This window comes from Macaca thibetana, chromosome 18 (assembly GCF_024542745.1).
Source record: "Macaca thibetana thibetana isolate TM-01 chromosome 18, ASM2454274v1, whole genome shotgun sequence".
NCBI classification, from domain to species: domain Eukaryota; kingdom Metazoa; phylum Chordata; class Mammalia; order Primates; family Cercopithecidae; genus Macaca; species Macaca thibetana.
The window spans coordinates 28,910,189-28,923,268 of NC_065595.1; the positions used below are offsets into that span (position 1 = coordinate 28,910,189).

Consider the following 13,080-nt stretch of genomic DNA (forward strand, 5'->3'; position numbering starts at 1 on the left):
GCCACAATCTTTGATCTCCATCAACAGAAACATGCCCCTTGAGGTTCCACATTTGTCTTTTTTTTTTTCCCCCCCCAAGATGGAGTCTCACACTGTCACTTAGGCTGGAGTGCAGTGGCACAATCTCAGCTCACTGCAACCTCCGCCTCCCGGGTTCAAGCAGTTCTCCTGCCTCAGCCTCCTGAGTAGCTGGGATTACAGGCGCACACCACCATGCCCAGCTAATTTTTTAATTTTTAGTAGAGACAGGGTTTCACAATGTTGGTAAGCCTGGTGTCAAACTCCTGACCTCGTGATCTGCTCACCTCGGCCTCCCAAAGTGCTGGGATTACAGGAATGAGCTACCATGCCTGGCCCACATTCATCTTTCTAATAGCAAGTGTTCCTAGGAGGGGCAGTAAGGCAAACTTCAACCACCCAACACAGGAATCACTTTCTCCAGAATAAGAGGTCCCTCGTGTAGCCCACGGGTACAATGGGAACCTGGAACAGAAAGAAAAGACATAGAAAGGGCAGCGGGCCACCAAAGTTACACCTGACTTACCTTCACAGCCATGCTTGTCCTGGTTCCCTGCTGTCTGTTTTTATTGCTGTGGGTGTCCTTGGATTAAAGAAGTTCTCTACACTGGCCTTTCCACCCCCACTAAACAAAAAGGACTGAAGATTGTTGGTTTTGTTATTGTGGTTGTTGTTGTTGTTGTTATTGTTTTGTCTTGAAACCCCAACTCTCCTGTGACTTCTACAAGGTCCTGGCCAAAGTCCGTGTTTGAATAAGATTTCAAAACCATGTGAATCAAACTACATGAGAAATTTTCCAGCCTTGCTGAAGTATGTGCATCCAATGACGAATGAAATGGCCTCGTGATCCCTTTCAAAGTCATGATTGTTCTCAGAGGTTCCATGAAACTGTCATCTCCCCCCAGAAGACAGAGTAAACCTGCTTTTCAGGAAATGATACTACCCAGTTGATAGGTACATGCAACTCGACTGCAGTCTCCAGGGTGTGCAACGAAGCTGATTTGCACTGATCTCCAATGATGCCTATGAATAATGCACATTTCAAACATGTCCTAAATAACAGTTTAAATAGAAAGAGATGGTGTTATGTCATGTCTTCCAGGGGATGGGTTCAAAGTGCACAGCAAACAAATTAAACAGATGAAGAAAGCAGGGCAGAGGGGGAACTCATCAGAGAAAGGCAGCATTAATGAAGGGATGCACTCAGTGGGAAGAGGCTCAAGGTAGCTGAGGCAGTGGTCTTGCAAAAGGTTTTGATAACAATAAGGTACTAACTGCATCAGTGTGATGTTTGATAAGGCCACCGTTGAAGCAGGCAGTTCTTGACAAGGCAGGATCTGGGGAGGCAGGGAGCACATGGCGGGAGAGTGGAAGGCATATGCTCTATCAGAAAGGATTAAGAGCAACCCCCAGGTGACCTTTAAATCCTAGGAAAAGCCTACCAGCCACTTAGCATGCTGGTATTTCTCCTGACTGCTTGTAGAAGCTATCAAAGTTTGCTGGGTGGCTTGGATTATCAAAATTGGCCCATCTGCTCTCTCTGATGCAAAATCACTGCTCCCGGTGGAAGGCAGGTATGCAGTAGCATCACTGGTGTCACTGAAGCAGTGTGCGGTACCTGTGTTCAGGCGTTTGCCCTGTCAGTATGTATCATGGCTTCCTGCAAGCCCACCTCCAGCCGCCATGAGAGCTAGGCTACCTTTGGCCTTAACACTAACTTGCTCAAAGGCCCACAGATGCTGTGTTCAAGAAGGGCATAAAGAGTAAGCAAAACAAAAAATTATTACTAAAACAATCGTAAAGCAGAGAGCCAAAATGGATTCAGTCACTTTCTCTTTGGTTTTCCAGGTCAGCTTTGAGTTGTTGCCTGTGATGAAAGGAGATAGGGTTGGGTGTCATGCAGATACTGAATGCCTACCTGTAAGCCAGCAGCCTTAGCCAGGTGCCAGGATAGAAGCAGGTGCCTGGCAATGGGTAGAGAGTGATTCTCAAGTGCTCCAGCCAGGTTGCCTGGCCAGGAGTTTAGCACAGGCCAAAAAGAGGAAAGAGTGGCCAAGTACAAAAACTAGATGTTCATTGCAGGAATATCTGCAATAACAGACGGTAGTAGATTCCAAGAGGAGCCTGCTGGGAATCATGTGCCCCTAAACCTCAAAGAAAAAAAGTGGGACCCCTGACATATACCAGAGTTCTGACTCAAGCCTATGAGAAGGCTGATCACTCTTTCCTGAGTTCCCTGCTCAGGGTGTGTCCAGGACCCAAGAGGAAGGCAGAACCTTCCTCTCAGTGCTCAAAGCTGGAAAGCAGAGCCAGGTAGAGAATGACATCTTCTAGAGAGTTCACACCAGACCAAGGAGCAAACGTTTCTGAGCACCTGCCCAGGGGCATCCTTCTGCTAGGGGCTGGAGACAAAGTTCTGAGTCTCAGAAGAATGACATCTTCAAGAGAGTTCACACTGGACAAAGGAGAAAGTGTTCCTGAGCAGGTGCCCGGGGGCAGCACTCTGTTAGGGGCAGGAGATAAAGTTCTGAGTCTCAGGCTTAAAAGCAAGTGAAGGAGACAGCAACAAAACAATACAGAAAATCGCATAATGTTTACTGCAGCATTTGTAGGAGCACCTCAAAAACAGCCAGTCAGGATGCAGGGTTTTGATTCCACAACTATCAGTCAGAATTTCAGTATCCACTAAAAGCCTTTGATTGTGGGTCCCAAGGAAGCATTTGCTGTGATAATGGGTATTCAGACATCTCGATTAATGACTGGCTCCCATGCTGTGCCTAATCCCCATTCTCAAACAGAAGCAGGTGAATTTCTTATCTTCTGGTGGGAAGAGGCAGTGAGGAAGTGACTGATTTGTGACCATTTAGACTTTCTTCATTCGGCTCCTTGTGACGGTACAGACCAACTGAAAAGCACTGTTTTCATTACCTCCCAACTGCCCACATTTATATTGTTGAATTTTTGGATCCCACTCATCTTGTTATCTTGTTTAGTGCATTCTGACTGAAGAGATACCTTGTTACTCTACTTGTGGGTAAGAGTAAGAGAATATAATAGCAGTTCAACAATATATATTTATAACCAAGTGCCCCCATTTTTTTTCTAAGAAAAAATGAATGAGTTACTTTTTAAAAAATTATTAGCTCTTCTTTTCTCCTTTCGCATTTCACCCTGTTCCCTGCTTCCTACTTAGCCCTTTAGAAATGCGAATATACCCTTTCACCTCACCTTCACCAGATATTCCCTATGGAGGACATTCATCTAACTCTGTACTCCAAGAGAGATCGCTCCTCTGGAGTTGACAGTCGATTTGCAGAAGGAAGCATGCCCACCATGGAACTCTCACCCTCCAGGGGAGTGCTGCAGGACTTTCACTCACCAGGAGGGCATGTTGAAAGCATGCCTACTTGGCCACTTTTACAACTTATTTCTTCCCAGGAAGGTGCCAGCTCAACTGCCCAATAGATAAGGCATCAAGCTAGCATGGGGACACCCTGTCCTTGCTTGCTTCCTCCTCTGCCTTATAAAAGTACCCACTTTATGCTCCAAAAGCAAAGTGCCACATTTAAGGCAGGACATCTGTGTCTCTTCCCCTAAGCTAGCTTCAGAATAACTCACATTTTTTATACCATACCTTGCTCTTGTTCATTGGACTCTGCATGCAGCAAGCAACTAACCTGCTGTTCAGTTACATATTCAATGTGAACTGTTAGGCACAGCACTAGGTATGGGTGTGAGCAAGACAAGCAGTCCCCTACCACTAGGAATTCATAGGCCAGAGGCAAAGGCAGGCATGAAATAAGTAATATGAATACAAGTGGTATAGAGAGAAAGCACAAGATGTATGCAGTAGCATTTAGAAGAATAAATAATATTAATCTAACTTTTATTGTCCCATTTTTACTTTAAAAAAAAAGAAAGAAAAAAGGAATCAAAGAAGGAAGGAAGGGAGAGAAGGAGGAAATGAAGGAAGAAAAGGAGGATAAAACATTTTAAGACAGGCATAATGGTAAGTGGCAACTGGCACCTGACATTAGTGACAAAGAGGTAATAGGGTGTGGTGAGGGCTGTGGTAAACCTAAAGCTTATCCCAGGTCTAAAGGAAATTCCTTTAGCTAATTGCTTCCAAGTACAATAGCAGGACTGTTATTTCCAGATCTTCCATTAAGGGGAAAAAAAAAAACAAAACAAAACTCAAATTCTGATTTGTTTTAGGTGAACTCTCCTGAATTATAAATGTTGACTGATATTTAAAAATTAATAAATTATATGCAGGCCAAACCAAACACCTCAGCAGGTGGGAGTCAACCCTTCAGGAGCCAATTTGCAATCCCTGCTTTAAATGCTCTCATGGAAGGGTATGGATCGCAGAGTGTGGTGCCAGGCAGATCCCATTGTTTCAGACCCTGCTCTTTCTCCACAGCACGACAAATGCCTCACACCAATTTCACATTCCTTATGTGTTTCTGCGTACAAACTGCTTTAGCATTTTACCTTAGCTTTTGCTAAGTCAGAAAACTATCTTTTGGGTAGGACATTGGACTAAATAACTTTGAAGGGCGCTTCTGAATCCCATTGATAATCCACATCTTGAAATTAGGAGAATAATGACAGAATAAGGATAAAGCCAAGAATGCATTAAGTGCTTCATTTCCAGTGAGTTCATTTGTGGTATTTGCTTTGAATTACTCACAGTATTGTTACAACGGGTAGCTAGCCAGGCTATGAGGAGGGCAGGAAAGGGCTCCTCCATACCCGCACCAGGAAAGTCAGGTGACCATCAGGTGCGAGTCAGGCGGTTGTTAACTATCTCTATAAAATAATAATTGGTGACAGCCAGCATCAGAGAAAGACAGTCTCCCTATACAGATAATAAAAACACCTATAACTGGTGATCGGCAGCTTTCAGGAGTTGGGTGAGTGAGCTCGAGCATGCGCATTAAGAGATGAAGTGCACATAAACACCATGGAATACTATGCAGCCATAAAAAAGGATGAGTTCACGTCCTTTGTAGGGACATGGATGCAGCTGGAAACCAACATTCTCAGCAAACTATTGCAAGATAGCAAGAACAGAAAACCAAACACTCCATGTTCTCACTCATAGGTGGGAAATGAACAATGAGAACACTTGGACACAGGAAGGGGAACATCACACACCAGGGCCTGTTGTGGGGTCGGGGGAGGGGGAAGGGATAGCATTAGGAGATATACCTAATGTAAATGACGAGTTAATGGATGCAGCACACTAACATGGCACATGTATACATATGTAACAAACCTGCATGTTGTGCACATGCACCCTAGAACATAAAGTATAATTTTAAAAATAAATTAATTTAAAAAAAGAGAGACGAAATGGCAGCACAAGACCTTCTGGGGGCACTCCACCGGAAAAGGGAACAAAGCCTCAGGCGAGCATGCGTACACCTCCTCAAACACACTGCGCATGCTCACCTCCCAAGCACAAGGAGCGCATTGCACATGCAGGCGGCCCACCCTAAGGGAAGAATCATGGGAAAAGTGACACTATATCCTGGAAGTATGCCAATAAAGAACACCCGAAGTCAGAAGGTCAAACGCTGCACTTGACCTCCAAAGTGCCCGATTTTCCAAGTGTACTTTTTTCCCCTGCTCTAAAGCTTTTTAATAAACTTCCACTCCTGCTCTGAAACTTGCCTTGATCTCTTTTTCTGCCTTTTGCCCCTCAGTCGAATTCTTTCTTCTGAGGAGGCAAGAATTGAGGTTGCTGTAGACCTGTATGGTTTGCCACCAGTAATCAACAAAATTGTTGAACCCTAACAGTATTCAATCATATTATTTATATAGGAAAGATTATCACCTGTTCATCTCCCCATCCACTTTTTCCTGATGCTCGTGCTAGAGATTATAGACTTCCCTGATAACTAAGGGCATTTTACTTTGCTGGTCAACCATAAACATCCCCCATAGGGTGAACATGTGCCAAATAGGGCAGGATGTGTGTCCAGAGCACCACATCTACCGTGTGTCAGGGTGGGCTCTGAAGTGGGCATAGTTTTTTCAGAAATTTACCATTTAGCCAGAGAGAGAAACGATCTTCTGATGAAAGTGTTAGCAGAAAAGCCAGTGCTCACTTACGGACAAAATAAAGCTGGGAGAGGGATGAGAGGTGCTGCGGAGGTGGAGTATTTTTCATAGCAGAGGTGGCTTGAACTGGGCCCCTTGGGGAGGTGAGTCATACTTGAAAATACTGAGGGGGGGAAAGCAGGTGAAGTACAAGTCATTTCCCTCTTTTGATTTTTAGGTTTTAACTCCGTTTGGCAGACTGAGAGAATGCAGTCGAGAAAGCTGTGGGAAAGACACTGAAGGGCAGGAAAGGAGAACCCAGGACAACCCAGTCCCAGCCCTGTTTTCTACTCTCTGCCTCAGGCCCCAAGACCATGTGACCGGGGTGCAAATCATGCAGTATCTGGGTAGCAAACAGCACTGTAAGCCAAATAGAATAAGAGCCTCTGCTCTCTGCTGCCTGATTTACATATCTCTGGGCTGCAAGCAGAAGCCCCAGGTCTACAGTGCAAGGCTTTGAAGGTTTCCCTCAGGCACCCTCTATGAGAGGACCCTGCTGGCTGGACTTGGCTCCCAGCCATGGCCAGGCCAAGGAGCAGAGGGGAGACAGGGGAAGGCAGAGGATGCCTAGAAGCAGCCCCCTCCTCCTATTTGCCTGAAGGTCTGGAGGGCACTTTCCAGAACCAGTACAGGCAAAACAATGAAAGTCATCTGCAGGCAGAGGCAGCACAGTGGGGTGTGTGGAGAGTCACAATGGGGAGGCGGAGTGGGGAAGGAAGAGAGAGAAGGCTGGAGGGAGATCCCATTTGGAAATAAGGAGAAGGCTTTGAACTTGCAGATCTCTCCAACTGAGGCAAAACTCACACTAAACCAGCCCCAGCTGGGTGCCGCAGGAGCCTGTGAATAAATTTGAGGGGGAGAATGAGATGACAGTTCCCCCTTCTTAATGCATTCACCCCAAGGTGCTGCTGGGCATCTGTTCCATAATTAACCAGACTCTCCCCTCCACCACCCCCTCCTTCCCCTTCACCTCCTCCTGTGGCTGTTCAAACATTTGTCATAATTATTCCCCCGCCCTACTTTTCCAAGGAGCCCTTTGGAAGGAGTTTGCTGTCTGGCTCTTTTTTCTTCCTCCACCTCCCCAGTTCTAGGCAGGGTGACAGCCATCCTGGGCTAGAAAGGGTTTGTGAGCATCCCACTTCCCAGAGGCCACTGTGGTATCCCATCCTTCTCACCCCAGTCAATCAGTGGAACATCTGTTCTCCCCTCAGTGAGGCTCAGTGGGGCAGGAAAGCGGAAGGGCATAGCAGGGTATCAGGGGGCGGGGGGGGAGGCATTTTCCATCAACATGTGATCTCTACCTCCCTCCCCCATGATCTGATACGAAAATCACAGTAGTAATGAAAACTGATGGGACAATGTGGCACATAGAAAATCCTGAGAACTTCTTTCCAATAACAATATTATATTATGAATGATAATATGTATTTGAAATGGAAGATCACAGGAAGTTGTCTGGTTATCGTTTATTCTCAGCTTCTGTGGCCACATGTAACACATACTGGGCATTCAATACATAATTGTTGAAGACATGGATCACTGCTTTATCAAGTACTTTACAAAAGTTGTCTCTACACACAATACTCACGAGAAATAAGTAATAGAATCCCCACTTTAAGGTGAAGAAAATTGAGGCACAGAGAGGTTGAGCAACTTCCCCAAGGTCACACAGCTAGTAAGAGACTAAGTCATGATTTGAATACCACGCCCACAGTCTTTCTGTTATTCTATGCTGTCAGGCCACTTCCTTGCATGAAACACTTCAAGAGGAGGTCCCTGATAATGGATTTGCTGTTTCCTCTAGCTATCGTATCATTTTACTGACTCCCACTTATTTTTCAAGTTCAAAGACTCAGTGAAGACATCTACTGATGTGTCTTTTATTGATGAATCTTTTATTACCATGAATCATAGTTTGCTTAATTCAATATCACTATTTCATGTCACAAATACTTAGCACATGGTAGATATTCAATAAATGTTTTTAAATTTCTATTTTACAGATAACATTCCTGAGATTCAGAGATGGGACTAACTTACCCAAGACCATACAACTGGGCTATGTAAGAACTACAACTTAAATCTAGAGCTTTTGACTATGAGTACAGGAAGCTTTCCAGTAACCCATCAACCACTGAGCCACTGAAATGATGAGAACATAAATTCATTCTCTATTAACAAATGAAGTTTATATAATTATAGAATTGTGGTGATTTCTATTTTTTTTCTGACAGCTTCTTAATATATATGACCAACTAATAATCATAAACTTGAGTTATTTCAATTTTTATCATAATAAAAGTAATATGTTTATTAGAATATTAGAGAACAATGAGAAAAAATTAAATCAAGAATCTCAAACATTTAAAATTAAATAAACAATTCCCTATTTACTTCAACAGTTTCCCTATTTACTACTTAAAAATCATTATTTAATATGCCTTGATAATTATTTTTTAATGACTAAAAAATATCTGCCGTATAGAATGTCAATGAATCATTGCCCCCCAATTGCTGGAAAATGTTTGACTTAAAAAAAAAAAAAAATCATACTACAGGCCAGTTGCGGTGGCTCACGCCTGTAATCCCAGCACTTTGGGAGGTTGAGGCGGGCAGATCATGAGGTCAGGAATATGAGACCAGGCTGGCCAACATGGTGAAACTCCGTCTCTACCAAAAATACAAAAATTAGCCAGGCGTGGTGTAGCACGCCTGTAGTCCTGGGTACTCAGCAGGCTGAGGCAGAAGAATCACTTGAACCCCGGAGACAGAGTTTGAAGTGAGCGGGATCACACCACTGCACTCCAGCATGGACAACAGAGTGAGACTCTATCTCAAAAAAAAAAAAAAAAAAAAAATCATAATACAAAGCACATTGTTTTCTTTCTGAATTTCAGAACACTTTTTTGGAATAGTTTTCTAGGAAAGAAATTATTGAGTCAATGGTTATGAACATTTTCAAGGCTGTTAACATAGATTGCCAAATTGCTTTCCAAATGAGTTGTACTAATTTTTGTTCCCACTAACAGTGATTTGGATATTTCCATCACTTTAAATTTACTAATTTATTTAAAACACACACACACTTAATCACAATGTTTGGAATTGCAATATGAAAGAAATTTTAGAGATGATTTAGCTGGCCTCTTCTACTACCTCTTTTATACATTAGGCAACTGAGGTCCAGTCAGTTCAACGGCTTGCTCAAAGTCACAAAAACATAGAGGGTTGAGCTGAGCTAGGGCCAGGTCTTCTGACCCCTACTTCTCTGCACTGTCTCCCAGAGATCTGAAAATCATTTGGGAGCCTATTTATCTGCTCAACAGAAGTGTTGCAGAGTTGCCATCACATGATGTCTTAATTTGGATTATGCCTTCAAGGGAAGCAGCTCTTGAAATATCTGAACCAGGCAAGTAACAAATTTCCCCATCATGGTGAGAAAAGGGTATTTCCTGATAGCACTCTTCTATCTGCCAGGGTTCTGCAGGGAACCTTGTATCTACTTATCACTTCTTGCTGGCTCAGGCTTCTGGAACTCTGTTAGCCCTGCTTGACACGCACCTTGGCAGCTTTTACTGCATCCTTCCTGTGAGCTTCTGCTTTCCCTGTCCCTGCTCAGCATGATGGCAGCCTACCTCATTTTCAACCTCGGGCCAAGCAGAAGTGTTGCTCCTGCCCATCTGCCATGTTGGCCAAATTTCCCTGATTGCTAAGTAATTCCGGATCTTCTCAGGAGGGCTGAGTGAGCTGCAAGTTAAGCCTCTCCTCCAAGGCCTTGCCTGGCTCTCAGTCATTATCAGAACTATAGCGGAGGTATGCAGATACTCTTCCTCCACCAGGGGCCAGATGCCCACTTTGGGCTGGTTGCTCCCTCAAAATGTAGCCTGCACAGCTCTATGGGAGGCAGAATGCATACATCACCCACATAGCATCCTAGGTGACTTTAATACCCAGCCTCTAAACCACGTTATGCCATGGCCATGCAAATCCTTCTAAAATATTGCTCACATTGACTTGTTTCTACTTAGAAACCTATCCATTACTATGAGTCAAAATGACTAACTTGGCTTTTAAGCCCCTTCCTATATGTAACGTTTGTCTCCCACTAGTTACTCCTAGTTCATTGTATGCCAGCCTAGAGAGAAAAGGCATACAAAGAAAGGGGAGAGAGGCCGAATGACATGAGAGCGTCACAGGCAAAGTGAGGATACTACTCAGCCTGATTGTAGAAGAGAAAGCCTGTTCTGGAGATAGTAAGGGGGTTGTACTGTCTACTTTGCCTAGAATGTTCTTTCTCATCTTCTCCCTGGTGGACCACTCATTCTTCACAGCCCAGTTCCTAAGCCACCTCTGAAGCTTTCCATAACCTACCCTGCCTCCAAACTTCCATTGCTTTCCTGACTCATCTTAAAGTTCCCAGTCCATACCTCTGCTATGCCATTTTGCACACTAAATAACACATTTTGTAAATGCCTTACTCTCCCACCACTAAATATGCATACTTTTTTTTTTTTTTTTTTTTTTTGAGACGGAGTCTGGCTCTGTCGCCCAGCCTGGAGTGCAATCTCAGCTCACTGCAAGCTCTGCCTCCCAGGTTCACGCCATTCTCCTGCCTCAGCCTCCTGAGTAGCTGGGACTACAGACGCCTGCCACCACGCCCGGCTAATTTTTTGTATTTTTAGTAGAGATGAGGTTTCACTGTGTTAGCCGGGATGGTCTTAATCTCCTGACTTTATGATCCACCCTCCTCGGCCTCCCAAAGTGCTGGGATTACAGACGTGAGCCACCACACCCGGTCTATGCATACTATTTTTTTTTTTTAACATGGGCCTATGTCTGTTTATCTTTTTTATCCCCAGTGTCTAGTACTTCTCTTGCAATGGGTGGATGACCAAAACATGTGCAAAAATAATGAAAACAATATGTAAGTCAGGATTATTCCTGGATGGAATGAATGAAAGAGTGAATGAATGAATTAGTTAGAGAGGTATGACTGGAAAAGACTTGCTTGAGGAATTCTCCAGGCATTTGTTGTAACTGTGCTACCTGGGATGGACACAGATATTGGTAACATAAATTGGCACTTTTTAAATAGGATATGGGCATGCAGTCACGTGACTGGTAGCTTTGCAGAACATTAAACATGGGATATAATAAATAAAGATTGATCAATAAACAAGCTTGACAGTTTTCTTTAGAAGAGCCTGAGACTAAAATTGCAACATGTAAGCTCTAGAGCCTGAATATTCTATATGCCCTTGGCCAGTTAGAAGCAATTCTATTTTTTTCCATAGCACAGCACACATTATGGACCATAGGTGGTCATTTCTAGGAACCTGTGACATTCCCTAGCCAGTCTCCTATCTATTAAGGAGAGGACAGTTTGAATACAGAGCTGACCATTCCATAGCCAGGAGAAAATTCAGAGATTAAGGTTCCATACATCTCTTGACCTGATCACTAGATGATTTGCCAGCACTAAAAACATTCATGGCAGAATTACGTCTGGTCAGGCATTTGAAGAAGTCTTCATACACTGTAATTTAAGGATCTTTGGGAAAAATGAGACACTGTCATTTAACATAATCTTTAAATCGAACGGAGTCATTCTTGCCAAGTGGCCTAAGGGCTGCTGGTGGAACATCAGTCAGTTTTTGCCCTTCTCTTTTAGACGCATGTCTGCATTTTGTAATTGAATCTACATGTGGCACTTGGGTATTTTTAAAATCTAGAGGTTGGAAATACTTATTGGAAGAGGCTGGTTTACAGGTTGGGGGCTTGGCATTGGCAGCAGCTAAGGGACTCCGAGAACATGGCAGAATTAGGGTTGGCCAGAGGCAGAGGGAATGTGGAAAAGGCCAGGTTTGGCTTAAGAGCCTAGCGTCAGCTGCTATAACCTGGCAAAGGGATAAGTAATTTTTTCACAGCCAGCAGTAAAATGAAACTTATGGAAACAATAAAGTTAATGTTCTGTTAGCCAGTAAGTCAAATTGGAGAAGATTAGATTTTTCCAACCATGCCTGAAAATCAAGGTAGTTTGGTGGTCTAAGGATAGCCAGGAAATTATTGATATTTCAGGCTCAGAGTTAATGATAAACATCAAAGATTGGCAAACTACGGCCCCAGGTCAAATCCAACGCAATGCAGATTTATAGATTCACCAGGAAAGAATGATTTTTACATTTTTAAACAGTTGAAAAGGAAAATCAAAAGAATACTATGTTGTGACACATGAAATCATATGAAATTTGGATTTCAGTGTCTATAGATAAGGTTTTCTTGAAACTCAGCCACACTTATTTGTTTAAGTAGTATCTAAAGCTGCTTTTGTGCCACAATGGCAGTCAAGAGACTGCAAAAGAGAGCACATAGCTTGCAAAGACTCAAATATGTATTTACCATCTCGTCCTTTTCAGTAGTTTGCTGACTTCTCATATACATGGTCAAATTAGATAAGCTCAGGGCCCATTCCTGGTGAGGTGAAGGCAACCTGTAACACAGCACAAGCAACAAAGTTTCAGGTGAGAAAAGAATTTAGAAGAACCCTGGTTCAGCCTTCTAGTCCATAGAACGTCCTGCAAGAGCCGTCCAGGCATGTGGACTAACAATTTTAGGAATCTCAGCTCATTCTTAAACACCTTCACTCTACCTATTCGAGAAAAATGTTTCTAATGTTGAAAGAAAACAATCCCTACCCCCATCCCAGCATGGGCTTTTTTACCTATAAATGTTTTCTACACTGAAAGGGCATTAATCACAGTGTTTCTTGGTCAAGGAGTGGACTCCTACGCCATTCCATGGCTTAACACTTTATGTCTGAAGGAACTTTAACATTCATTGTCTAATTCTGCCCTTAAAACATCTTCCCAGGAGCGGGCCTGCATAATTATTCTTCATACAGATGAAGAATCTGAAGGTTGATGTGTTGCCCCACCACAAATTCACATGTTGAAG

At 43.4% G+C, this 13,080-nt stretch overlaps 1 pseudogene; it reads left to right on the top strand.

Moving 5' to 3' along the window:
* The first annotated feature begins 5,376 nt into the window (after positions 1 to 5,376).
* The window catches only part of LOC126941086 (probable ribosome biogenesis protein RLP24), a 46,445-nt pseudogene continuing 38,741 nt past the window's right edge, over positions 5,377 to 13,080 (top strand).